General features: G+C 29.9%; 2 protein-coding genes across 2 annotated transcripts in view; one reads left to right on the top strand and one right to left on the bottom strand.

Annotated features, from left to right (window-relative positions):
* The window catches only part of cv-2 (crossveinless 2), a 199,290-nt gene that overhangs the window by 19,345 nt on the left and 153,337 nt on the right, over positions 1–26,608 (top strand). The window contains exon 2 of the mRNA XM_065511881.1: positions 17,091–17,169. The gene's annotated coding sequence lies outside the window, so the exon portion shown is untranslated. The remainder of the gene's footprint in view (positions 1–17,090; positions 17,170–26,608) is intronic.
* Positions 1–26,608, bottom strand: part of LOC135961369 (piggyBac transposable element-derived protein 2-like) — a 164,097-nt gene that overhangs the window by 82,877 nt on the left and 54,612 nt on the right. The window lies entirely within an intron of this gene.

Genomic DNA, 26,608 nt, shown 5'->3' with positions numbered 1-26,608 from the left:
ACATGGTTGGAGCTGAGGTGTTTTTGAGTTGATTTAAGTTAGTTCAGCTACCTAGCATAGCCCCTCAAAGTTGGTTTAAAATTTTGAAAAAACGTTAAAATTTTTCAAAGGGGGCCAAGGTTTATGGAACTTATGAGGAGTAAATAAAGGCTTCTTATATAAGTATTTGATATTGTTGAAAACCCTTTGACTAGAAGATTGATATTTTAGTAAAATTAAATAATTCTATAAATCTTTGGGCCATCATTTACCATAAAAACTAAAAATATTAAAATATGGTGATTTTCCATGAAGAAAAATATAAAATTTTAATTAATGTAAAATTTTAATGGTTAATGATATCATAACAAAATTTGTAACTAATGTAGAAACAAATGTCCTTAACTCAATGGCATCATAGGTTTTAACACTTTTTATTTTCAAATACCGAAATTCATAAAACGGGGAAAATGTGTTCCAAAAACTGATTTTTTTTTTAAGTGCCCACTGTGACGTTATTTACCATGTGATAGTAAAAAAAACTTTGTAAGTATTTAAGAAACATATAGGGTTATACAAATATGGAAATTCTAGAGGATCGGTGTTTTGCCTTTTTAGAATTTTTAACTCAAACCTAATTTTATTTTTAAATTGGTCGAGTTTGGATAGGTCTGTCTTAAGGCCACTTAAGTGAGCCAAACTTTACTTTACACGCTTTTGCATTCAGTTCTCTTTCTGGATCATATACAAATTTTGTATAGTCCCGAAGAAAATGGTTTTCTACAAAAGAAGAAATAAATGGGCCTTTTAGGGGCAAAACTTTAAAAATACGGCCAAATTTGGATTCGTGTAACTTTTTATAGGTACGAGATAACTGTTAGCATGTTATCTTTATTTTATTTAGAATTTTATCGCCAATATAGCTGATATTTTTAAAATAAATATCGATCCTCCATTCCCCCGCAATATTTAATAAACCATTAAAAGATCGAGCAAAATTAAAAAAAAAAAATCAATAAATGTTTTAGCTCATTCGAATCATAAATGGATTTTTTTAAAAAAAATTGAGACCCGAGGCGATCAACGCACTAGCCCCCATTAGCGCTAGGAATCTGATTAAATGTAAATCAGCTCGAAAACACCTCAGCTCAGCTCTCAAATATTTCAAGTGATACCGAATTATTTCCAAAAAAAAGTTTCTAAAATACTGTGTGACATAAGGAATAAAAAAAATCATGAATCATTTGACTGTAGCGTCCGCCATTCACAGTAATTTTGGCACCGGTTTCGGATATAAAGAGAATTGGGCCCATGGCGTCTTCGGCATCTAAACAGAACCAAACAGTGATGTAATGGCGTCTCAAGAGTCGCATAGATACTATGAAATACATTAGTTTTTATGTATTTAGAAACTATTTTCAAAACTAATTTTTAGTATTTTTAAATCTACAATTTACAACATAAAATTCATATGTTTAATAAAAGTTTTAATTCCTTCAAACAGCTGTTTTCGAAATAAAATTAACATGAAAACAATTACAAGTCGTACGAGTAGTAAAGTATTTAAGAATGAATAATAAAAACAAAAGCGATTTTGATTTTGTTTTTATTATTCTTATTTATTATTATTTTTTTTCTTCTTTAATAAAACAAAGAAAGAAAGAAAAATAAACATTTTTTTTACTTTTTTTTAATTAGTGAGTAAAAGATATTGAGGAATTGTTGTTTTTAGTAATAAGCGACAGCAGAAATCTGCTACAGTATTTAGTTTTTTTAAAGATCTTTTGAAAAGTTCAACAGCTGATGTTGGAAAGATCGATTTTTCGGTCCTCACAAAACTAGTTTATGTCCTATTTTATCACGATATTAATTATTATTAGAGAATTATTAATGTTCCCATCATTTGCAGAAGGGGACCTTGTATGGGGACTAGAGATAAATGTTGCCCAATTTGCGCAATATTTTACAGTATAATTTCAAAGTATTTAGAACTAATTTGTCTGCGATGAATATTCCTATGTGTTACAAACGGAATTACAAAATCAATATACCGCCATCTTTTTTGATGGTGGGTATAAAAATGCAATAGGGGATAAGACAAATTACCAGGGGGCAGCTACTGGGGGTGAAAAAGTCGAGTATGGCTAAAAGTCAAGTATGATTTGTTTTCATCCCTTACATTCCCAAAAATATAAGAGACAAGTTTTTGTAAGTTCTAACCCAATAAATTGGCATGTATGTTTGCCTGTGGATTGAAATGGAAATGCAAGATGATTGAATGCCTATTGTGCTATCAACAGATGAACACAATTTGTGAGTCTACGACCAATATTTCAATTTGTTACAAACGGAATGACAAACTCAATATACCCCCAACTTATTGGTATATACCCCATTACTACTTGGCGGTTAACTTTTCAATGAAAAAAAATGTTGGTGAACTTTTTTGGTAAACAATGGGGGAAAAATGTTGCTAAAAGAAATTTAGCTATATTCGGCTGTGCCGAATCTTATATACACATAACCAAATTATACATTAAAATGAAATTTTCAAATAGTTTTAGGTAAACAAAATTTAATTTTTTTTTTAAAATTGTTAAAAAAGTTTTTTCCAATCTCTTTTTTTAATTTTATTGAAAAAAATATAAAAATAAAAAAAAAATTTTTTGTTGAATAAAATAATTGGGGTTAAAATTTTTTTCCCGATTTGGACTCATTGTAGCTTCAACTTACTATAGTCTTATATTCATCGCTGCAATGGACTTTGAAATATATATTATTGCATATCCATATTGTCTATATTAATGACAGTAATCCAGATAGAGATAAAAAATAGGCCAAAAATCTAGGTTATCCCGGTTTTTCCTTATATCTCAGCCATTTTGTGGGCCGATTTTGTCGATTTTGAATAGCAACCGAGCCGAAAGAATTCCCGATATATTGATGTATGAATCATGTATGTAAGTTATTTGGGGGCTACGGAAAGTAAATTTCAACATACAGACGGACAAGGCTATATCGACTTCGCTATCTATAATGATCCAGAATATATATACTTTCTGGGGTCGCAAATCAAAAATGTAGAAATTACAAACCGAATCACAAACTTATATATACCCTTGCCACTCATGGTGAAGGGTATAAAAATGTAAAAAAAATCGATGCAGTCTCGGTTATTTGCTTATATCTCAGACATTTGTGGGCCTATTTTCTCGATTTTAAATAGCAACCTACGTTGGACTCTAGCGGATATGTAGAAGTATCAATCATGTATGTAAGTTATTTGATGGCTTCGGAATGGTGATTTCAGCATATATACGGTCATGGCGAGCAGTATACAAATATTGAAATATTCTGAGGAACTTTTGGGATTATTTTTTGAAGTTTATTTAAAGAACATTAAATATTTTTGGGGACATTTGCGAATTTTTTATTTTAAAGTGGGAATTCTTTTGAAATGTCTTTAAAACTAATTTTTAATTTATTATAAATATTTTCACAAATGAAATTAAACCAATTTGGGATAGAAAATTGCCTAAATTAAAATTGCAATACATTTATATGAATTGATTCCAGGTTGACTAACGTTATCACTAAACTATCTTTTCAGCTTGAATACCGTTACCGCTAGGCTATCGTTACTGAAATAATTGTAATTACTGTTACCGATAAAATATTAAATACCGAACGAATAATTGAGTTTATAAGAATCTACAACATTTAAATGTTATTAACACTTTTATTCGGGATTAAATTACCGTTATCATTAAAATACAGTTACCGAAATAACAGCAAATACCGTTACCGCTAAGCTACCGTTACAGAAATAATCCAATTTAGCGTTACTTTTACCTTTAAACCGTTTCAAATCTGTTTAATACAAAATAAATAATCGAAAATACCGTTACCGTTATTCTATAAATAATTGTAATTTATGAAAAGACCAATAATAATTTTTAATAATATTGTTTATCAGCTTGTTAAATTATTTTTTTTAAATTTTACTATATTAATCATAGAGAATAGACATAGACCGTAAACTCTCCTGTCAAAGACCTAACTCAGTTGTCAAAAATCTAAGTGGTGAGAATGTATTAGTAGAAAAAACTATGTGAAAACAAAAACAACATTCGTATGTGTAATTATTTTGAGTAATTTTTTTGTTTGAGTTTTATTCTAGTTTCCGCTCTATGTTTCTCTAGGATATTAATATTTAACTCAAATGAGATAATCTCTTAAATATCGTTACCGAAATAAGCTAAAATAACGTTACCGCTAAATCACCGTTACTGAAATTATCGAAATTACAGTTAACATTTAGAATCGGTAGCCAAGATTGTTATTAAGATGAAAGTTCAGGTTATTTTTGAGTAAAATTTTTTCATAAATTTAACTTCAGAAATGATTTTGAAACCAGAACAATAATTTATTCAATTTGAGCTCAATTTACTGAAATCTTAATTCGGAATTAATTATTCATTGCATAAATCCATTCCAAAAATCTAATTCCATAGCTTAATTTTTTGTTAATTCAGTCTAATACAAATATAATTAAAATCAATGCTATTACACTGGGCAACAAAATCGAACAAATGGTAGAGGCTTTTTAAACCCCTACACAATTTTGATGTATTGTGGTTCCAGTAGTACAAATATGGTCCAATTTTTAAATTCAATGGAGAGTTTTTTTAAAAAAAAAAATTTAAGTAAACTTGTGAATTTTTTTAGGCGTTTATCCACATAATTAATGATTATTCAAAAACGGTTATTTCTATATAATTAATAAGCTTATACAAATTTGAGCTTATATTACCTTTAATACGTTTATATATTGCGTTTTAATCGGCTCAGTAGTTTCGGAGTTATAATAACAAATTGAAGCAAAGAACATATTTTTTACGTGAAAATATCAAATTTGTTTGTTTTAAAAATCAGATGAAAAATCAAAAACGGAAGAAATTGTTTAGATTTATTACTTTATTGCAAAGCCACATTTAATAGCAACAAAATGATATATCGATCATAAAAATTCTTTGATCGTTTTCGAATTTATTCACAATTAAGTGATTCGCTCATTTTCATAAAATTTTAGTTTTTTGTTTGATAGCGAATTCACTTAATTGTGAATAAATTCGAAAAGAATCCATCAATATTTATGATCGATATCTCATTTTGTTGCCATTACATGTGGCTTTGAGTTAAGTAATAAATCTGAAAAAATTCTGTCGTTTTCGATTTTTCATGATTTTTTTAAAACAAAAAAATTTTCTATTTTCGCGTAAAAAATATATTTTTTGCTTCAATTTGTTATTATAACTCCGAAACTACTGAGCCGATTGAAACGCAATATATATGTGAAATTTTGTACATAGCATGGGGTAAATGTTATCAGAATTCAATCAATCGAAAGAAGAACATTAACTACTCAATTTTATATATAACAAACAAAAAACTAAAATTTTGTGAAAATGAGCGAATTCACTTAATTGTGAATAAATTCGAAAAGAATCCATCAATATTTATGACCGATATCTCTTTTTGTTGCTATTACACGTGGCTTTGCGGTAAAGTAATAAATCTGAACAATTTCTGCCGTTTTCGATTTTTCATGATTTTTTTAAAACAAAAAAAATTTCTATTTTCTGAATTTAATTCTTTTCTCATATGATTTAATCTTTGTATAACTCCGAAACTACTCAGCCTATTAAAGAGCAATATATAAGTGACAATTTGTACATAGCATGGAGAAAATGTTTTCAAAATGCAGTTATTCATAAGAAGAACATTAACTACTTAATTTTATAATAACAAACAAAAAACTAAAATTTTGTGAAAATGAGCGAATTCTCTTGATTGTGAATAAACTCGAAAACAATACATCAATATTTATGACCTATATCTCATTTTGTTGCTATTACACGTGGCTTTGCGATAAAGTAATAAATCTAAACAATTTCTGTTATTTTCGATTTTTAATGATTTTTTTAAAACAAAAAAAATTTCTATTTTCTGAATTTAATTTTTTTCTCATATGATTTAATCTTTGTATAACTTCGAAACTACTGAGCCGATTGAAACGCAATATATATAAAAGTTTGCATATTGCATGGGGAAAATGTTTTCAAAATTCAGTTAGTCGAAATAAGAACATTAGCTACTAAATTTTATGTATATCAAACAAAAAACTAAAATTTTGTGAAAATGAGCGAATTCACTTAATTGTGAATAAATTCGAAAATACTAAATCGATTTTTATGATCGATATCTTGATTTGTTGCTATTATATGTGACTTTGCCATAAAGCAATAAACCCGAACAATTTCTGCCATTTTCGATTTTTCATGTGTTTTTTAAAACAGAAAAATTTTCTATTTTCACGTAAAAAATATATTCATTGCTGCAGTTTGTTATTATAACTCCGAAACTACTGAGCGGATTGAAACGAAATAAATAAACGGATTAAAGGTTATCTAAATTACTTTAATAATATCGGACTAACTCTTTTTGATTTATCATTAATTATGTGGAGGGAGAAACGTCTAACAAAACGTCTAATAAAAAATCTATCCATAGAATTGAAAAATTTTACCATTTTTGTACTTAGGTAGCCATGATGCATCAAATCTATATAGTGGTTAGTCAAGCCTTTTTTGTTGATTTTAAAGACAAAGAATTAATGCTTTAATCGAATTGAATAGGGAGAGAATATTTTTAATTTGATTTTGAAAATTTAATTAAGAATTAATTCTTTCCAATCTTTGAATGAAACCAGCTAAGAATACTGTAGGGTATACATTTTTATATATTTTTCTTTAAACAAATGTATTTTTCTTCAACAAATGTGCAAAATATTAAAAACATTTATGACGATCTTCTGTTTTATTTAATACAACAAAAAAAATATAATTTTGTTGATTTAAACTCTTTGCAGATTTTGCACATTTTTTTTTATTGTTCAATAAAACAATTAATATTGTTGCTGTTATAACAGTAATAATTTTTAATGTATTTTTCACGTACTCTTTTTGTTTATTTCATTAAATTGTTAAATAAAATGAAATGAAATTAAATAAATATTTCAACGCATCTGCAGCTGAATGTAGTTTTCAACCGTAAATATTTTATATAAAATCATCTATGACGCAGCGTAATTACAGAGAGTCATAGTCATGCAATATTCAGTTTGCAATACGAAATAAATACAAATATTCAATGGATGTTCGGTTGGTCGGTCGGTTGGTCATGGGGATAACAGCTAAAACAGAGATACAGATACAAGCACAATGACAACGACAACGACGTCTATGATGATGAAGTAAACGAAGACGACGGCGACGATCACTGTGACGATTACTTTTAGTTATTTAAGTTGATCTAACATTTGTATTAAAAAAACGTCTGTCTGATGGTTCTTATTCGTAGTATTTATTGTATTTGTTAATGGTTGCTGTTGTTGTTGTTGTTATTGTATCAAGTATTTAAGAGATACACAAATGACTATAAATTGCTTGTACAACAAGTACTTGTACTCGTATTGATCGTAGTAAATTGCTACAAGTAAATGAATGAATGGATGGATGGATGTTTCTAAATGACTGCTGTATTTGTATGTGACGTTCTGTCCATCTGTATGGACGGACGGACGGACAGACGTTGGTATATTTATCAGTCCGTTTGTCTATCTATCTATCTGCCTGTCTATCAGCCTATTTATTTGTTTGTCTAGTAGTATGAATTTATATTGAAGTATATGTTTGTACGTTTGATGTGATGTGTGGTGCTGTGTACGACTAACTCTGACTATTTATTGCTGAAATGTGAGTGAGTGGTGAAATTGCACTTTGTATTTGATTTAAAATGACGCATAATATTTAATACGTTATAAATGAGCCATCTCTAACAAGAGTCCGTACACAATTAAATGATAAGATACACAGATACAATTATGTGTAAAGCTTGCAGTAGAGCAATTAATTATAAAGACATATTTAATAAAATAAAAGTTAAATGAAAGCTAAACATGGCTACTTGGGTTGCCATTCGAATAAAATTTATTCGAATAATCGAGGAAAAAAAATATTATTTATTCGAATGAATAACATTTTTAAATTTTTGAATAAAAAACAAGTAAGAGAGCTATATTCGGCTGTGCTGAATCTTATATACCCTTCACCAAATTATACTTCAAAATAAAAATTTAAAATATTTTAAGGTAAACAAAATTTATTTTTTTTCCAAAGTTGTATTTTCATTTTTTAAATTTTAAAAATATTTTTTTTTAAATTTAAAATTTTTTTTTTTTTTTTAAATTTTTTTTTAATATCTAGCGAAAATAGAAATTTTGGTGAAAAAAAAATTCGGGTTAAAAATATTTTTTCCGATTTTGACCCATTGTAGGTCCAAATTATATACGTCATTGCCAACTTCTTGGAAATATCTATCATTAGATATCCATATTGTCTATATTAATGACTTAGAAATCCAGATATAGATAAAAAATAGGTCAAAATCGAGGTTATCCCGGTTTTTTGCTTATATCTCAGCCATTTGTGGGCCGATTTTTTCGATTTGGAATAGCAACCGAGACGGAAGAATTCCTGATATATTGATGCAGAAATTATGTATGTAAGTTATTTGGGGGCTACGGAAAGTTGATTTCAACATACAGACGGACATGGCTTAATCGACTCCGCTATCTATAAGGATCAAGAATATACATACTTTATAGGGTCGGAAATGAAAAATGTAGAAATTACAAACGGAATGATAAACTTATATATACCCTTCTGAAGAAGGTGAAGGGTATAACAAGTAAGAAAGTATAGTCGGGCAAGCCCTACCATATCATACCCTACACCGAATGAAATAATACCAATAGCTTACAATTTTATTCCAAGTTTCTACATTCATTCTACATTAATTTTTTAATCGACTATTGATTAGGACACCAATACAAGAACATTATGTAAAGTATCTGCAATAGAGTTAGAATGATCTAATTAATAACACAGGTCAACAGCAAAAAAAAGCCTGACTAACCATTATATAGATTTGATGCATCATGGCTACCTAAGTATAAAATTTGTAAAATTTTTCAGTTCTGTGATAGATATTTTTTAAAAAAAATTTTAATTTAAATTATAAATTTTGTTAGAAGTTTCTCCTTCCACATAATTAATGATAACTCAAAAAGGGTTAGTCCGATATTATTAAAATATATTTAGAAAAGTTGAGATTTGCATAACGTTTAATTCGTTTATATATTGCGTTTTCATCGGCTCAGTACTTTCGGAGTTATAATAACAAATTGAAGCAAAAAATTAATCAAAAATCAAAAATTAAAAAAAAATCATGGAAAATCGAAAATTTCAGAAATTGTTCAGAATTATTGCTTTTTCGCAAAGCCACATATAATAGCAACAAAATGAGGTATCTGTCATAACAATCGATTGAATCGTTACGAATTTATTCACAATTAAGTGAATTCGCTCATTTTCACAAAATTTTAGTTTTTTGTTGGATATACATAAAATTTAGCAGTTAATGTTCTTCTTTCGAATGATTGAATTTTGAAATCAGTTTCCGCATACTATGTACAAATTTTCACTTTTATATTACATTTTAATCGGCTCAGTAGTTTCGGAGTTATAATAACAAATTGAAGCATAAAATATATTTTTTACGGGAAAATATAAAATTTGTTTGTCTTTAAAAAAATCATGAAAAATCGAAAACTTGAGAAATTTTTTAGATTTATTACCTTGTCACAAAGTCGCATAAAATAGCAACAGAATGAGATATTCATCATAAGAATCGATTAATTATTTTCGAATTTATTCACAATTAAGTGAATTCGCTCATTTTCACAAAATTTTCGTTTTTTGTTTGATATACATAAAATTTAGTAGTTAATGTTCTTCTTTTGAATGATTGAATTTTGAAAACATTTGCCGCATGCTATGTACAAATTTTTACTTGTATATTACGTTTTAATCGGCTGAGTAGTTTCGGAGTTATAGAAACAAATTGAAGCAAAAAATTTATTTTTACATGAAAATATCAAATTTTTATACCCTACACCACCATAGTGGGGAGGGTATTATGCGTTTGTGCAAATGTTTGTAACGCCCAAAAATATTAGTCTAACACCCACCTTAAAGTATACCGATCGACTTAGAATCACTGAGTCGATTAAACGATGTCCGTCCGTCTGGTTGGCTGGCTGGCTGGCTGTCCATATAATCCTTGTGCGCAGAGTACAGGTCGCAATTTTGAAGATATTTCGATCATATTTGGTACATATTATTTTTTCGGCCCAAGAACTAAGCCTATTGAAACTGGCTAAAATCGATCCATTATTTCACCTAGCCCCTATACAAATATCTTTCCGAAATTGGACTTTATCGGTCATAAATGTTTAATTTATGAATGTATCTCTACATATTGTGTTCGAAATAAGTTTTATATACACAAAATTCATGTCACCAAATTTTGTTACGATCGGTCCATAATTAGTCATAGCTCCCATATAGACCCGCTTCCGAAAATCACTTTAACGTGCATAAATCGCTTAAAAAATTTGTTATACTCACAAAATTCAACATAATAAACTTTCATATAGACATAAATCACACGACCTAATTTCATGGTGATCGGTTCATAATTCGTCATAGCCCCCATATAAAGCCCACTTCGGAAAATCACTCAAAAATATAATTTATTGAAAATTTAAAAAAAAAATGTTTTTGCTCTTTTACTTAGTGTAGGGTATTATATGGTCGGGCTTGACCGATCATACTTCATTACTTGTTTTTTTTTAAACTCATGAAAAATCGAAAACTGCAGAAATTGTTCAGATTTTTATTGCTTTATCGCAAAGCAACATGTATGGGAACAAAACGTGATATTAATCATAAAGATATCGATCATATTCTATATAAAAATTTCACTTATATAATTGCATTTTAATCGGCTCAGTAGTTTCGGAGTTATAATAACAAATTGAAGCATAAAATATATTTTTTACGGAAAAATATAAAATTTTTTTGTTTTTAAAAAAAACATAAAAAATCGAAAATTTCAGAAATTGTTCAGATTTATTGTTTTATCACAAAGCCATATGGGAACAAAACGAGATATCGATCAGAAAAAGCGATGGATTCTTTTCGAATTTATTCACAAATAGTTCACTATAAGGTCAGAAACATTTTCTAATTTTAACATGTATCCCTATAATTATTTCACTCACTTTATATTGTTGATAATACAAACACTAACAAGTCACTTGAAATTATTTTGGGGCTTGCGAATGAAATTGGGATTCCTTAAATTCATATAAAAATACTTCATTTTCAAATACTACAGAGATAGGAAATTAAAGGGGTTGGGGGGAATTATTAAGAATGGTGGATGGTTTGTAGTTGTAGCAAAGAAAATTAGGGCATTTATTTCATACACATGAATAGACAAATTTACGTCATAAATGGCGAAGGCAAATGTTTTTTTTCTTGTTGCTAAATCTACTCAATATGACTGTGCAAGTACATACAATACAATGTCAAACTATTCGACCGTTTGTCAGTCAGTCTATTTGTAAGTTAATCCACAACATATTCATGCAATAATTTAGGTCATAATAGAGACTCTATTTTCCTCGCAACTACTCATTCTCCCCATGTAGCCATGATGCTGACGATTATGTTGTTGTTTTTGTTGTTGGTTGATTGTGGTGGTTACAACAAGCTGTTTTAAAGGACTTAACGGCGTCGTCATCAAGACAAAAAAAAGTATCTAGATACAATGGTTAAATGTAAGACTTGAAATTATCAAAATAACATGTTCACATGTCATACAAACATAAGCAGATATATTTATATGTATAGAATTTTCTATTTCATTTTACTTTAATATTTTCCATTTTCTGAAATGTTCGTACTTGAAATAGCAACTTAAAAAAGAAATAAAAAAATAGAGCAGGAACTATACAACAACAGCAACAAAAATATTGAAAATTATTATAAAAAAAGAAAAAGAGAAAAATTATGTTGTAAGAAATGGATTTATGAAAATATGCTAATTTACAAAAGGCAATCATACGAGTGACTTTACAAGACAAATAAATTTGTATTTCTATATACATTAGAGTGACAATCAGTTGTATGGAAAAAAATTTTTGTTAAAATTTTGAAGAGTGCCGGGTGGAATATTGTGACACTAGGCCTAAATGTTAAGTGCTGAAAATTTGAGCCAAATCGGGCAACGATTTCTGGACGCGCATTGAGGTCAAAGTTCAGATATATGCAAAATTTTACTGTTAATATGGAATAAATAGGTGAAACTCGTTAACTTTCTGCATTGTTTTCTAGAAATATGTAGATTTATTTATATTAATGAATATTACATTAAAAAAAAAGTTTTGGAAATTAACCCTGTATCTCCTTTGGTTCAAAATGACCCAATACTCTATTATCGCCAAAATTAGAGAAAAATGCAAATTTTTCAGTTTTTGAAAAAATGTTGCTACTAAATAAATACTTTTGCAATTGAATGCAAAAGAATCGAAATATGTACGTAATTATCGTTGTAATGAAATATAAATGACAAAATTTGATTAAAAAATGTTAAAGTTATTACAAATTCGCCAGACCATTACCGTGTTTCAGGCCAATTGAACAAAAAATTTAGAAAAAAAATTTAAATATTTCGAGAAAAATTAAAATAAAAGCTAATTTTAACTTAAAATATGTCCATATTTACTTGCATATAAGTTTTTGTCTTCGTAGGATACCGTTAACCTATTCGCAGGTATGGCCAAAAAAAATAATTTTTTTTAACGGCTGTTTCAAAACTCCATTTTCAAATTTTTAAAAATTTTGTTAAACAAATTTCAGATTTTTTCGATCATCACATTGGGGTTTATTGATATCAAAATAGGGAATAAAAATATGAAAAAATTATGTCAATACCTCTTACAGTTTTTCCGTACCTGCGATTGAAATTTTGCGTTTTTCAAGAAAAACTAATTTTTTGTCCATATTTAGGCGAATGAGTCCAATTTCCTTACTGTTATAAATCTTAAGTAAAACCTATTCATAATATTATAGTTCTTGTAATTTTAAATATGTTCTGAAAGTTTTACTGAAATCGGAAAACGATAACCTTTGAATCGTGAAGGTCAAAGGTCAAATTTTTCAATATTTGGAATTTCTTATGAAAAAATAGCGAAATGTTACATATTTTTGGGCCGATTTTCATGAAACTTGAGGAAAATATATATTGGGGTCTAGCATTTACAACAACAGTGCAAAAATGAATTTTAACCTTTAAGAGGACTTGGGGTCAAAATGGTTGTGTTTTTCTTGATTTTAAAAGTTGAGAATAATTTGGACCCCAAGTGCTCCTAAGGGTTAATTTCCATTTTTGTGCTGTTATTTTAAATTCTGGACTTTATGTTATATTTTCCTCAAGTTTCATGAAAATCGGCCCAAAAATATGTAACATTTCGCTATCTTTTCATTAGAAATTCCAAATATTGAAAAATTTGACCTTTGACCTTCACGATTCAAAGGTAATCGTTTTCCGATTTTAGTAAAACTTTCAGAACATATTTAGAATTATAAGGACTATAATATTATGAATAGGTTTTACTTAAAATTTATAACAGTAAGGAAATTGGACTCATTCGCCTAACTATGGACAAAAAATTAGTTTTTCTTGAAAAACGCAAAATTTCAATCGCAGGTACGGAAAAACTGTAAGAGGTATTGACATAATTTTTTCATATTTTTATTCCCTATTTTGATCTCAATAAACCCCAATGTGATGATCGAAAAAATCTGAAATTTGTTTAACAAAATTTTTAAAAATTTGAAAATGGAGTTTTGAAACAGCCGTTAAAAAAAATTATTTTTTTTTTGGCCATACCTGCGAATAGGTTAACGGTATCCTACGAAGACAAAAACTTATATACAAGTAAATATGGACATATTTTAAGTAAAAATTATCTTTTATTTTAATTTTTCTCGAAATATATTAATTTTTTTTCCTAAATTTTTTGTTCAAGTGGCCTGAAACACGTTAATGGTCTGGCGAATTTGTAATAACTTTAACATTTTTTAACCAAATTTTGTCACTTATATCTCGTTACAACGATAATTACGTACACATTTCGATTCTTTTGCATTCAATTGCAAAAGTATTTATTTAGTAGCAAAATTTTTTAAATATCTGGAAAATTTGCATTTTTTCCGAATTTTGGCGATAATACAGTTTTTGGGTCATTTTGACACAAAGGAGATGCAGGGTTAACTTCCAAAAAAATTTTTTAATGTAATATTCATTAATATAAATAAATCTATACATTTCTAGAAAACAATGCAGAAATTTAACGAGTTTCACCTATTTATCCCATATAAATAGTATAATTTTGCATATATCTGAACTTTGACCTCGATGCGCGTCCAGAAATCGTTGCCCGATTTGGCTCAAATTTTCAGCACTTAACATTTAGGCCTAGTGTCACAATATTCCACCCGGCACTCTTTGAAATCTAAAAAAAAAAAATCGGCTGTCACTCTAATATACATATGTATCTATATGCCACATGAAGTATCGTTTTAAGATTAACAGCCACAAAAACACATCTACATCTACATAAAATTAGGTTATAAATCAAATGTCATATTAAATGTTTCACAGATATAAAGACAATTTATATTTGAAAAAAATTTAAATATGTAATTGATTTTCAAAATATATAGTGGAGTTTTAAGATAAAAAACACATTTTTCATGGGATACAGGGTTATATCTACATAAATATTTATGTACGTACAATAATTATATTCAAATTTATTTTGATTTTCTTTAAAACGTGATTTATTATTTATGAATATAAAAATTTTCAGTAAAAAATGTTATGTATGTATTCAATTTAAATTAAAAGTGCCTTTTTTTCTTATATAAATCACATAGTTTAAATGAAATATTTTACAAACCTTACGTACATTTGATTTCTAAATTCTGGAGTATTTGTGTTGGCTGTATGTCTTAAAAATGCGGGATTTACAATAAATGGTGTATCTTTTGAAAGCGGTTTTTGTTTTTAACCCTCCGTTTCTCGCAACTGATCTGGTTGATACAGGCAAACAGTTTTTTATTGTAAATTTTTTTAATCACATTCCCGACAGATACTCTGGGTGTATCTGCAGACAAGCATAAAGCTTCGCAGTTTGTTTTTGTTTAAATAAAGTTTTGCTTTAGTTCTATAATTTGAAAAAAGTGCTTTTGAATCACAACGATTGCTCACCAAAGCTCTTGGTGACTTTTTTAAATGAGTTTCAACGTGCGTTAAATGGTTTGTACGGTTCATAAGTGGTGATTTTGACACGGAAGGCAAAGATCGCCCAGGCCAGCGAAAGAAGTTTGAATTGGAGGCATTACTACATGAAGATTGTTGTAAAACTCAACAAGAGCTTGTAAAATAATTGGGAGCTATTCAAGCAACAATTTAAAAACGTTTGATAGCAGAAGGATTCATCCAAAAGCAGGGAAATTGGATATCATACGATTTCAAGCTGAGAGACCTTGAAAGACGATTTCGCATGTCCGAAATTATGTATAAAAGGAAATAATTTAGGTAAGAGATCGTATGTGAAGACCGGCCATCCAGCCGAATCGACACCAAAGCCAAATATCCAGGGCGCTAAGATAATCCTCTGTATTTGGTGGAAGCAAAATGGTCTTATCTACTATAAACTGCTGAAATCTGGCCAGACAATCACTGGGAAACTGTGCCAAATACAACTGAATCGTTTGAAGCGAGTATTGGCCGAAAAGCGCCCAGAATATGTTTCCAGGCATGAAACCGAAATATTCCATCATTATAATGCTCGGCAACATGTTGCAATACCTGTTAAAATTATTCAGAATGAAGTGGTTGGGAAGTTTCGCCTCACCTACCTTATAGTCCAGACCTTGTTCCGTCCGACTACTATTTGTTTGGAACATAGTATCCGAAAATAGCTTGATTCTATCTTGTCCTCAAAAAATGAGCAGTTCTTTTGGCTCCGAATCCATATGTTGCCAGAATAATGGGAAAAAATCATGGCTAACAATGGCCAATACCTTGAATGAATTTATATTGTACAAATGTTTCAAAATATAAGTCATAGTGGGGAGGGTATTATGCGTTTATGCTGATTTAGTCTAACACCCACCTTAAGTAGACTCATCGACTCAGTGCTGCTGGATCGGGTTCAAAGAATCACAGTTGATCTTATAGGTGATAAAACTATTTCCCGGCTTATCGATAGTTTATAACATCGTCGGAATGTGGACAGCTTATCCTTATTTTACAGATATTATCACGGGTGTTGTTCAGCAGACATAAGTAATCTCATACCTAATACTCGCACTTTCATTCGGAGCACATGACTATCACGCAGATCGCATCCATTTCTTTGGTCGATACGTATGTGGATCTACACTGCATATATAGAAGTATCCCTGGAAACGAAAAGTTCAGGTCGCAATTTTGATGATATTTCGATAAAATTTAGCACATAAGGACAAAGCCTATTCAAACAGGCTGTTATCGGTCCATTATTTCACCAAGCTCCCACACAAATGTCCTCCAGAAATATGATTTTATCGGCCATTCATGTTTAATTTATTAATTTCGTTGCAATTAAATTTTATATATACCGAAGTGATGTCACCTAATTTTATGTTGATCTGTCCATAAGTAGTCAAAGCTCCCATAATTCTCTTAAAAATATTGGTATCCTAGAATTCATTGAATTCAACAACAGAAATAAGTGTTAGATAGACATAAATTACACTATCTAATATAATGGCGATCGGTTTATAATTGGTCATAGCTCCCATATGAGGCCCTCTTCCGAAAATCACAATATATATTATTGAAATTGTATTAGAATACAAATTTGCTCATACTCTGTGTAGGGTATTATATGGTTGGGCTTGACCGACTATACTTTCTAACTTGTTTACGGAGTACTGATATACATATTTTTTCAACTATATTTTCTAACTTATCTCTACCTTATTTAGACGATGTATTTTTATGAACGATTCTATTCTTTCTTACAGCTCGCGCACTCTTATTCAATTTACTGTTTACTAAACCCCTTAATCACACAAACGGCCAAACGATATTTGGAAACATTTGGTAAGTTCAAAAATTCCACAAATTTTTTCATCTATGTTCATAAAATTTGTATAGAATTAACACGAATTCATTAATTTTTATAGAATATTTCGTATGTCAGTTAATTAAGTCGTTTTTTTTTCTGTTTACTATCATAATTATATATGTATTTAAGTTTATTATACTAGTATGTTCATTAGAGTGCTCCAAAAAAATAAAATTGCGAATTTTGACCGTCCCCCCTTCTAGAATTGTTCTATGTATTGTAGAAACACATTGTGTAAAATATTAGGATGATAGGATAACGTTAACTGGTGGCGCAACGACGCTGAAGTTTTGAGGTGCATTTACAAGGGGAAAATATGCAATTTTTTCAGTTTTTGTAAAAATTTTGCCATTAAATAATGACTTTTACAATTTAATTTAAAAGAATCGAAATGTGTACGTAATTGTCGTTATAATAAGATATAAAAGACAAAAATTGGTGAAAAAATGTTAAAGTTATTAAAAAATCGCCAGGCCATTAACGTGTCTCAGGCCACTAGAACAAGAAATTTATGAACAAAATTAACATATTTTGAGAAATATTAAAATAAAAGCTTATTTTTACTTAAAATATATCCATATTTACTTGTATATGAGTTTTTGTCCTCGTAGGATACCGTTAACCTATTCGCAGGTATGACCAAAAAAATTAAATTTTTTTAACGGCAGTTACAAAACTCCAATTTCAAATTTTTAAAAATTTTGTTTAACAAATTTCAGAATTTTTTGATCATCATATGGGGATTTATTAACAACATAATAGGGAATAAAAATGTGAAAAAAGTATGTCAATACCTCCTATAGTTTTTCCGTACCTGCGATATAAATTTTGCGATTTTCGAGAAAAACTAATTTTTTGGCCAAATTTTGGGGAATGACCAGAATTTCCTTACTGTAATGATTTTTAAGTAAAAGCTATTCAGAATAATATAGTCCAGGTAATTCTAAATATAGTCTGAAAGTTTTACTAAAATCGGAAAACTTTAACCCTTAAATCGTGAAGGTCAAAGGTCAATTTTTTCAATATTTGGAATTTCTCATGGAAACATAGCGAAATGTTATTTATTTTTGGGCCGATTTTGATGAAACTTAAGAAAAATATAAAATGAAGTCTAGTATTCACAATAACAGTACAAAAATGGAAATTAACCCTTAAGCGTACTTCGGCTCAAAATTAATGTGTTTTTCGTGATTTTAAAAGTTGAGGGTCATTTGGACCCCAAGTGCTATTAAGGGTTAATTTCCATTTTTGTACTGTTATTGTGAATACTAGACTTCATTTTATATTTTTCTTAAGTTTCATCAAAATCGGCCCAAAAATATATAATATTTCGCTATCTTTCCATGAGAAATTCCAAATATTGAAAAAATTGATCTTTGACCTTCACGATTTAAGCGTTAAAGTTTTCCGATTTTAGTAAAACTTTCATACTATATTTAAAATTACCTGGACTATATTATTCTGAATAGCTTTTACTTAAAAATCATTACAGTAAGGAAATTCTGGTCATTCCCCAAAATTTGACCAAAAAATTAGTTTTTCTCGAAAATCGCAAAATGTATATCGCAGGTACGGAAAAACTATAGGAGGTATTGACATACTTTTTTCACATTTTTATTCCCTATTATGTTGTTAATAAATCCCCATGTGATGATCAAACAATTCTGAAATTTGTTTAACAAAATTTTTAAAAATTTGAAATTGGAGTTTTGAAACTGCCGTTAAAAAAATTTATTTTTTTTGGTCATACCTGCGAATAGGTTAACGGTATCCTACGAGGACAAAAACTCATATACAAGTAAATATGGATATATTTTAAGTAAAAATAAGCTTTTATTTTAATATTTCTCAAAATATGTTAATTTTGTTCATAAATTTCTTGTTCTAGTGGCCTGAGACACGTTAATGGCCAGGCGATTTTTTAATAACTTTAACATTTTTTCACCAATTTTTGTCTTTTATGTCTTATTATAACGACAATTACGTACACATTTCGATTCTTTTAAATTAAATTGTAAAAGTCATTATTTAATGGCAAAATTTTTACAAAAACTGAAAAAATTGCATATTTTCCCCTTGTAAATGCACCTCAAAACTTCAGCGTCGTTGCGCCACCAGTTAACGTTATCCTATCATCCTAATATTTTACACAACGTGTTTCTACAATACATAGAACAATTCTAGAGGGGGGGACGGCCTGTACCTAGAAAGTTTTTTTCGTCCATACAATCTTGGAGCACTCTAATGTTCATATATTAATTCTCTCACTCAATCTCCAACAACTATCTTTTTTATTTCTCTATCAATTGCTTTTCGATTGTGTCATAAGCCTAAAATAAATACCTTAAAGAAGACTTTAACCCCATGTGCATGTCTTTCATTTTGAGGTCCACTTGAAGGTGTTGCATTACGCCAAAGGGCTTAGTTGTTAAACCCAACAAATCGCAAGAAAATCAAGACAAAACAAATTGCCACATTAAGCCATCCAATAAGAAAAATATCTGCAGACCATCTAGTCGAGGAGACATTAAGGAAGCGCAGTTGTGTTTTAACAAACAGGGTGTTTATAGAAAAGGTGTAGTTTTTAGTACAAATAATTTAGATATAAATTTGCCACATAAAGGAAAATATCAGATTTTAAAATATTTGTTTGAAACAATTAAATGTAAGTATATTAAGATATAACTTGTTTATGTCCAGTTTATTGTCTGTGAGGGGCCTTGTGTGGGGACTAGGGACAAACTTAGAACCAATTTGTTCAAAATATTATCAGGATTGACGAATAATCAACATATGTATATATGATTGCTTAAACAGTATACTGGGGGGACATTTGTATGGCGGCTAGGAAAATTTCTGCCAGCTAGCTCCTTGGGCCCTATCATGTTTTCAACAGACATAGCTAGATCGTCTTAGAATCTTATGAGGACTAATGATATATATACTTTTTGGGATGTAAAAAAACTGGTTTCGTCGTATATTAGGCGACAGGAGTATTATTTTATAGGACTTCATTTTATTCTTTGTAGTGTTCCTATCAGGAATATTTTGGAACTTGTGTGTTTTTGTCAGTTCTGCATGATCTATTCGGGAAATTTTTCAGTCACTGACGCACAGTGGTTTAAAAAAGTTTTTTTTCACATGGTTGGAGCTGAGATGATTTTCAGTTGTTCAGCTTCCTAGCGCTAATGATGACCAGTGCGTTGCCCCTCAAAGTTTAAAAAAAAATTTAGATTTGAGTAAAAATTGTAAAAATGCAAAGCAACCGTTAAAATTTTACATTAATTCAAATTTTATATTTTTCTTCATAGAAAATCACCATATTATAATTTTTTAAGTTTTTAAGGTAAATTTATAAAATTATTTAATTTTACTAAAATATCAATCTTCAAGGCCTAAGGCTTTCAGCAATATCAAATACTTACATAAAAAGCATTTATTAACTTTGTAAAATTTGTAATTTTGTTCATATACATATTTCATGCAAGTGATTGTGTATAGTTCCATTAATGCTTCTAGAGCTCTCCTACAGTTCAGCACTATGCTTGAGTGTACCATATGACATTTCAAAGCACTCAATTCTGCCTGGCTATCTATAAAAAATGTCACTACATAACCCTCTGTAACGTGTGCCCTTATCAAGTCCCTGGTTTTCCAGGTCGCTATGATAACTGCCTGGAAGATTCTGCATTCGTCTGGTAGTCTGTATGACTCTTTCATGCCCTCATCTATTACTTAAATTCCGACTCCTGTAATAAATTGCATTTTGGATCCATCAGTGAAAACTGCACTGCCTTCAAACAGCTGTTCAGATCTTACCCACTCGTCCATACTTGAAACACAATTCAAGTAAAGTTGTTACCTTATGGTCCGAAATCCCAGTAGGGATGTCAGTATGACCTATGTGTAAATCCAGTTTACCATGCCTGGTCGTAGTCCCAAATCTTACCAATAGAGTTCCTGCATGTGTAGTATGCATTGAGACCCCTTTTAAGCCTTTCCTGAGTATTCTTCTTTCATGATAATTTGTTATCAATGAAGGTCTCTAAATACTTGGCTCCATCCAATAGAGTAAGCTCAACGCCGTCTTTGTGCGCAAATTAAAACACCGTACCCTATATTTCCTGGTAAAGAGTACCCTTTGTCTTGGACCAGGTTGAGAGATCGCCTAGCGCCACCTGCATGATTTCGCTGATTGTTGAAAGAAACTTTTCCCTGATCAGAATCACAATGTCGTCCACAAAGGCAACTATCTTCCTAACCTTAGATTCAAAGATCTTGAAAATAGAGTTCACCGCTAGTAACCATAACATGAGAGACAATATTCCCCTGGTACCCATGGTAACCCGTCTTCTAATCCAGTCATCCCCTAGGCTTGAGTTCATAATCCTGCTACTAAGCATTGAAACTATCGAACTCACCAGGAAGTCCTCAACCCCAAATTCAACTAACGACTCTCTTATTGCCTCTATCCTAATATTATTAAAGGCTCCCTCAATATCTAAAAATGCAGCTACAGTATAAAAGCTTTAACTACAAAAAGTTGCCGAGTATTGATAACATTTATTGCTAATACCCTAAAGTTTGAAATTGCCACATCTTGTTGCAAAACCCTTTAGCAAACTGTGATTCTGCTGCAATTTTTTTGTTCGTATTTTATTTATTTATATTTTTATAAAGCAGCCAAAGTGGCAACATCGTCAACAATGGCAACAGCAACAACTATTGTACACATGTAACACCTGGCTTTTTATTTTGTAAATAAAAATGTTATTGCTGCTGCTGTTGGCCTGTGTGTCTAGTTGTTGTTGTTGTTGCTGCTGATGCAGTTGTTGCTGCACGAGTATCTTGTGGTCAACTAGAGTAATGTGTTCACATTCATAGAGCGTAAATGGGAATCTCTAGGCAGACATCTGATTGCCATACCATGGGTTAGTGTTGTTGTTTCGGGTTTTTTTTGTTGTTGTTGCTGTGTTGCTACCTCTGCGTCTGTGTATGGTCTGTCTGTCTGTCTGTCTGACTGTCTCAGCATTTAAAGTTTAAACTAAGTTGTAGCGAATGTTTGTGTTGTGGCTGCTGCTGTTGCTGGCATTGTTGCTGTGGCTACTGCTATCATGTCTGTGCAACATATGACAGGTGCGTGTATGAAAACTTATGCAAAAAATGCATCAGCCAGCAACAACACAAAAATTTACAGATGCAAAAAAATAATAATGAAAAAAAAAAGTCTAAAGTTGTGGTATGCAAGTAAATGCGAGAGCGAGTGCGTTTTATTGAAGTCTGTGTGTCTTTGCCGCAAAGTTGTTTTTTCTTTGTTGTTGTTGGTGCTGTTGTTGATATTGCAATTTTTATTATTATTATTATTGTAGCATGTAGTTGCTGTTGTTGTTGTAACGTCATACCGGTTAGTTGTTTTCATTTGACAGATATTTACAAACAAAAAAAAAAACAACAAATAAAAATCCAACATCAAAAAATGTTTCTTTCTACACTGGAAAACAAAACACAACAAGGTTTTTTGAAGAAAATCAAAAAAAAAAAAATAAAGCTAAACCAAACAGCAACCGTTTTATTGCAACATTGTTGCTGACACTGAAATTTGAAACTACAGCGACTATAAAATTGGTTTTATTATTTACGAAATGACATTTTGCTTCATTAAACTTTAAAGTTTAATGAAGTGAAAGAGTGTCCACTGACCTTGAGGGGTATATTTGATTTTTTTTTGTTTCACACAGAGTTGAGAATTAGAGAACTAAAGTCATGGTCCCACTCTGAATTTTGTGTTGTTAACCATAGTCCGGGTAATGGGTAAGATCCATTGTCTCGTCTAACAGTGTTTTCCCTATAATGTAGAGTTATGTTCAAAAGAATCTAACTGCAGGTCCACAAATAGCCCTTATTGAATATAAACTATCGATAATTATGCAATAGTAGGCAGATAGTTTCTATTAAAATCCATATCTGTTTAGAATTTCTTTTTATATTGATGATAACTTTATAAAATGTTTGATTTTCTCCAACATAATTTTGTTGTCAACTGTTTTTTTTTTCTTTTTCTTTTTGTGTTAACAACAAAAAACTAGTACTGCATATTTTTGTTATACAAAAAAACAGAAAAAAGAATTCATAAAAATCTCTATAAAACGTACAAATAATAATAATGAAAAAAAAAAACAAAAACCATATCCAGAGTAGATACGAAACGTACTCGTAAACGTTTGTTTTACTACATACATATTTCCAAGTGTATGGACGTTTTTTTTTTCTCTGTTTTCCTCTGTTGCAGTTGGATTGTGGTTCATTTGTCTCAATGGCAGGCGTACAAAACTGGTATGGTTGCATTTTTCTCTTATTTAGACGCATTATAAATTCGTTACTATTTGGTCACAAATCACATACAAAAAAAAAAACACAAAGATTTAGATTTAGTTTGTTGTAATGCCGTTTTTTTTAAGCTGCAACTTTATACATGTGCTTGAATTTATGTCTAAAATATAAAATTGTTCGTTGCTCTCGCTTGTTTAAATATAGATTTGGTCAGTTTAAGTCATTAAAACAGATATTTAACAAGATCGCTTACATTAGTTTCAAACCTTAAACTGTTAATATAAATAAGAATTTATGTAGTAATTTATAATTGAGATAATACATCCAAAGAATGCAAAATGGATAGGTTTTCTCATTTCCGATTTTAATACAATTTAATACAGATATTTTATTCAAAGTGTTCACAAAATTATTGGATTTTTTTGGGTTAAAAATATTGGTCTTTGCTTGATTCGGAAATATGACGTCTGGAGTATTGAAAAAACAAACTGCAAAACTTTGTAAAAGTGAATATTAGTGTGGCTTTTATTCTGAACTTTTCTGTTTTTCGATGGTAATTTTGGGATAACATTTGAAGTTTCGTGTTTTAGGTGAAAATAGTATGTATGTATTTTCCAAAAAAAATTTCAAAAAATAAATATTGAAGAAATCAATCCAATTAAAGACAAGTAAGAGTACTATATTCGGCCGTGCCGAATCTTAAATACCCTCCACCTAAATATGATGGTATAACAACTGAAATAATATACTTAACAATTGTTAGAAAGACTAGTTTACGCAGAAGATATTTTATTTCAAAAGTACATACAATTTTTATCTAATTCAGCAATGTATAATTGAAATTCCTATTAGTATGAAATTTAACAATTTATATACTTAATAATTAGTTAATACGTTTGGATCAACATTTTTCCTTTTTAACCTCAAATGAAGAAACAGAGTATAAAAAATAGTATACAAATATATTTAGACAAATTTCAAAATATTGGGTTTTGGACTTATATGGGAGCTATGGTTAAATATGGACTGATATTCACAAAATCCAGTAGTATGATTGATAAAAATTACTGATCTATGCGTAATTTCGTTTTAATATCGATTTGTTTTTGTATTTATAAGAGAATTATGAGTACTTAACTGATTTTCGGAATTGGACCTTATATGGGAGCTATGGTCAAATATGGACCGATATTCACAAAATCATGTAGTATGATTTCTAAATATAAATTGCAGATTTGTGTAAAATTTTGTTGTTATTGATATTTTTTAGATATTTATGTAGGTTAATGTGTTTTTCGGAAGTGGTCCGTCCTTATATGAGAGCTATAACCAATTATGGACCGATCTTCATTGAATTAGGTATAGCGATTTTGGTATATATGGGGACTATTTATGACAAATTTCAACTTAATAGCAATATTTATAAGACATTTATACTTATTTAAGTGATTTTCAGAAGTGAACTTTATATGGGGGCTATGGTCAAATATGGGCGGATCCACAAATAATTTGGTGTTATGAGTTTTTTATGCACGAATATTATTTTTCCTGAATTTTGCGTGGATACTGCAATTTGGTAGGAATTTACAGACCATAGAACCATATTTCGGAAAGAAATTTGTATGGGGGCTAAGAGAAATCATGAACCGATTCTTATAATTTTTACCAGAGTTAGTCCTTTTAACTTAAAAATAACGTGTGTAAAATTTGATGGTATTATCTGCAATATATTTGCACAAATAACAAAAACAATTTTAAAATTATCAAGTTTTTTAGGTTGTCTTAAATTTTGGTTCATAACGCTGGTTTTCAATACCAAACTGCTTAGGAGAACAATAAACATTTTTTTCTTGCAAGTTTACCAACTTTCGTTGGCTATTTTGACCGTGAGCGCGTTTTACCCACCCAGACAGACAGACGGACGGACATACGGACATAGCTCAATCCGGGCCGGAAGTATTCCCGATATATTGATGTATCAATCATGTTTGTAAGTTATTTGGGGGCTACGAGAGTTGATTTCAACATACAGCCGAATAGACGGACAGACGGATATGGCTCAATCGACTTAGAATTTCATAAGGATCAATAATATATATACTTTGTTGGGTCTCAGATGAATATTTCTCAATGTTACACACGGAATGACAAACTTATATATACCCTCATTCACCACTTATGGTGGTGGAGGGTATAACAAGTAAGAGAGCTATATTCGGCTGTGCCGAATCTTATATACCCTTCACCAAATTATACTTCAAATTAAAAATTTTAAATATTTGTAGGTAAAAAAAAAATATTTTTTTTCCAAAGTTGTTTTTTTAGTTTTTTGTATTTTTTTTTTCGAATTGTTTTTAAATTTTTTTTTGTTTTTTTCAGTTTTTTTTTAATGTTTAGCGGAAAAAACATTTGGTGAAAAAAAAATTCGGGTTAAAAAATATTTTTTCCGATTTTGACCCAATGTAGGTTCAACTTACTATGGTCTTATATACGCCTATGGTCTTATATAAGATATCCATATTGTCTTTATTAATGACTTAGTAATCCAGATATAGGTAAAAAAAAATAGGTCAAAAATCGAGGTTGTCCTGGTTTTTGCCTTATATCTCAGCCATTTGTGGGCCGATTCCAAATGGCAACCGAGCCGGAAGAATTACCGATATATTGAAGTATAAATTATAAATTGTAAGTTATTTGGGGGCTACGGAAAGTTAATTTCAACATACAGACGGACATGGCCATATCGACTGCGCTATCTATAGCGACCCAGAATATATACATTAGAGTGACAATCAGTTGTATGGAAAAAAATTTTTGTTAAAATTTTGAAGAGTGCCGGGTGGAATATTGTGACACTAGGCCTAAATGTTAAGGGCTGAAAATTTGAGCCAAATCGGGCAACGATTTCTGGACGCGCATCGAGGTCAAAGTTCAGATATATGCAAAATTTGACTGTTAATATGGAATAAATAGGTGAAACTCGTTAACTTTCTGCATTGTTTTCTAGAAATATGTAGATTTATTTATATTAATGAATATTACATTAAAAAAATGACCCAATACTGTATTATCGCCAAAATTAGA

The sequence above is a fragment of the Calliphora vicina genome, chromosome 5 (genome assembly GCF_958450345.1).
Source record: "Calliphora vicina chromosome 5, idCalVici1.1, whole genome shotgun sequence".
Classification (NCBI taxonomy): Eukaryota; Metazoa; Arthropoda; class Insecta; order Diptera; family Calliphoridae; genus Calliphora; species Calliphora vicina.
Note: the sequence above shows the minus strand (reverse complement) of the source record. Positions and strands in the feature narration are given on the sequence as shown.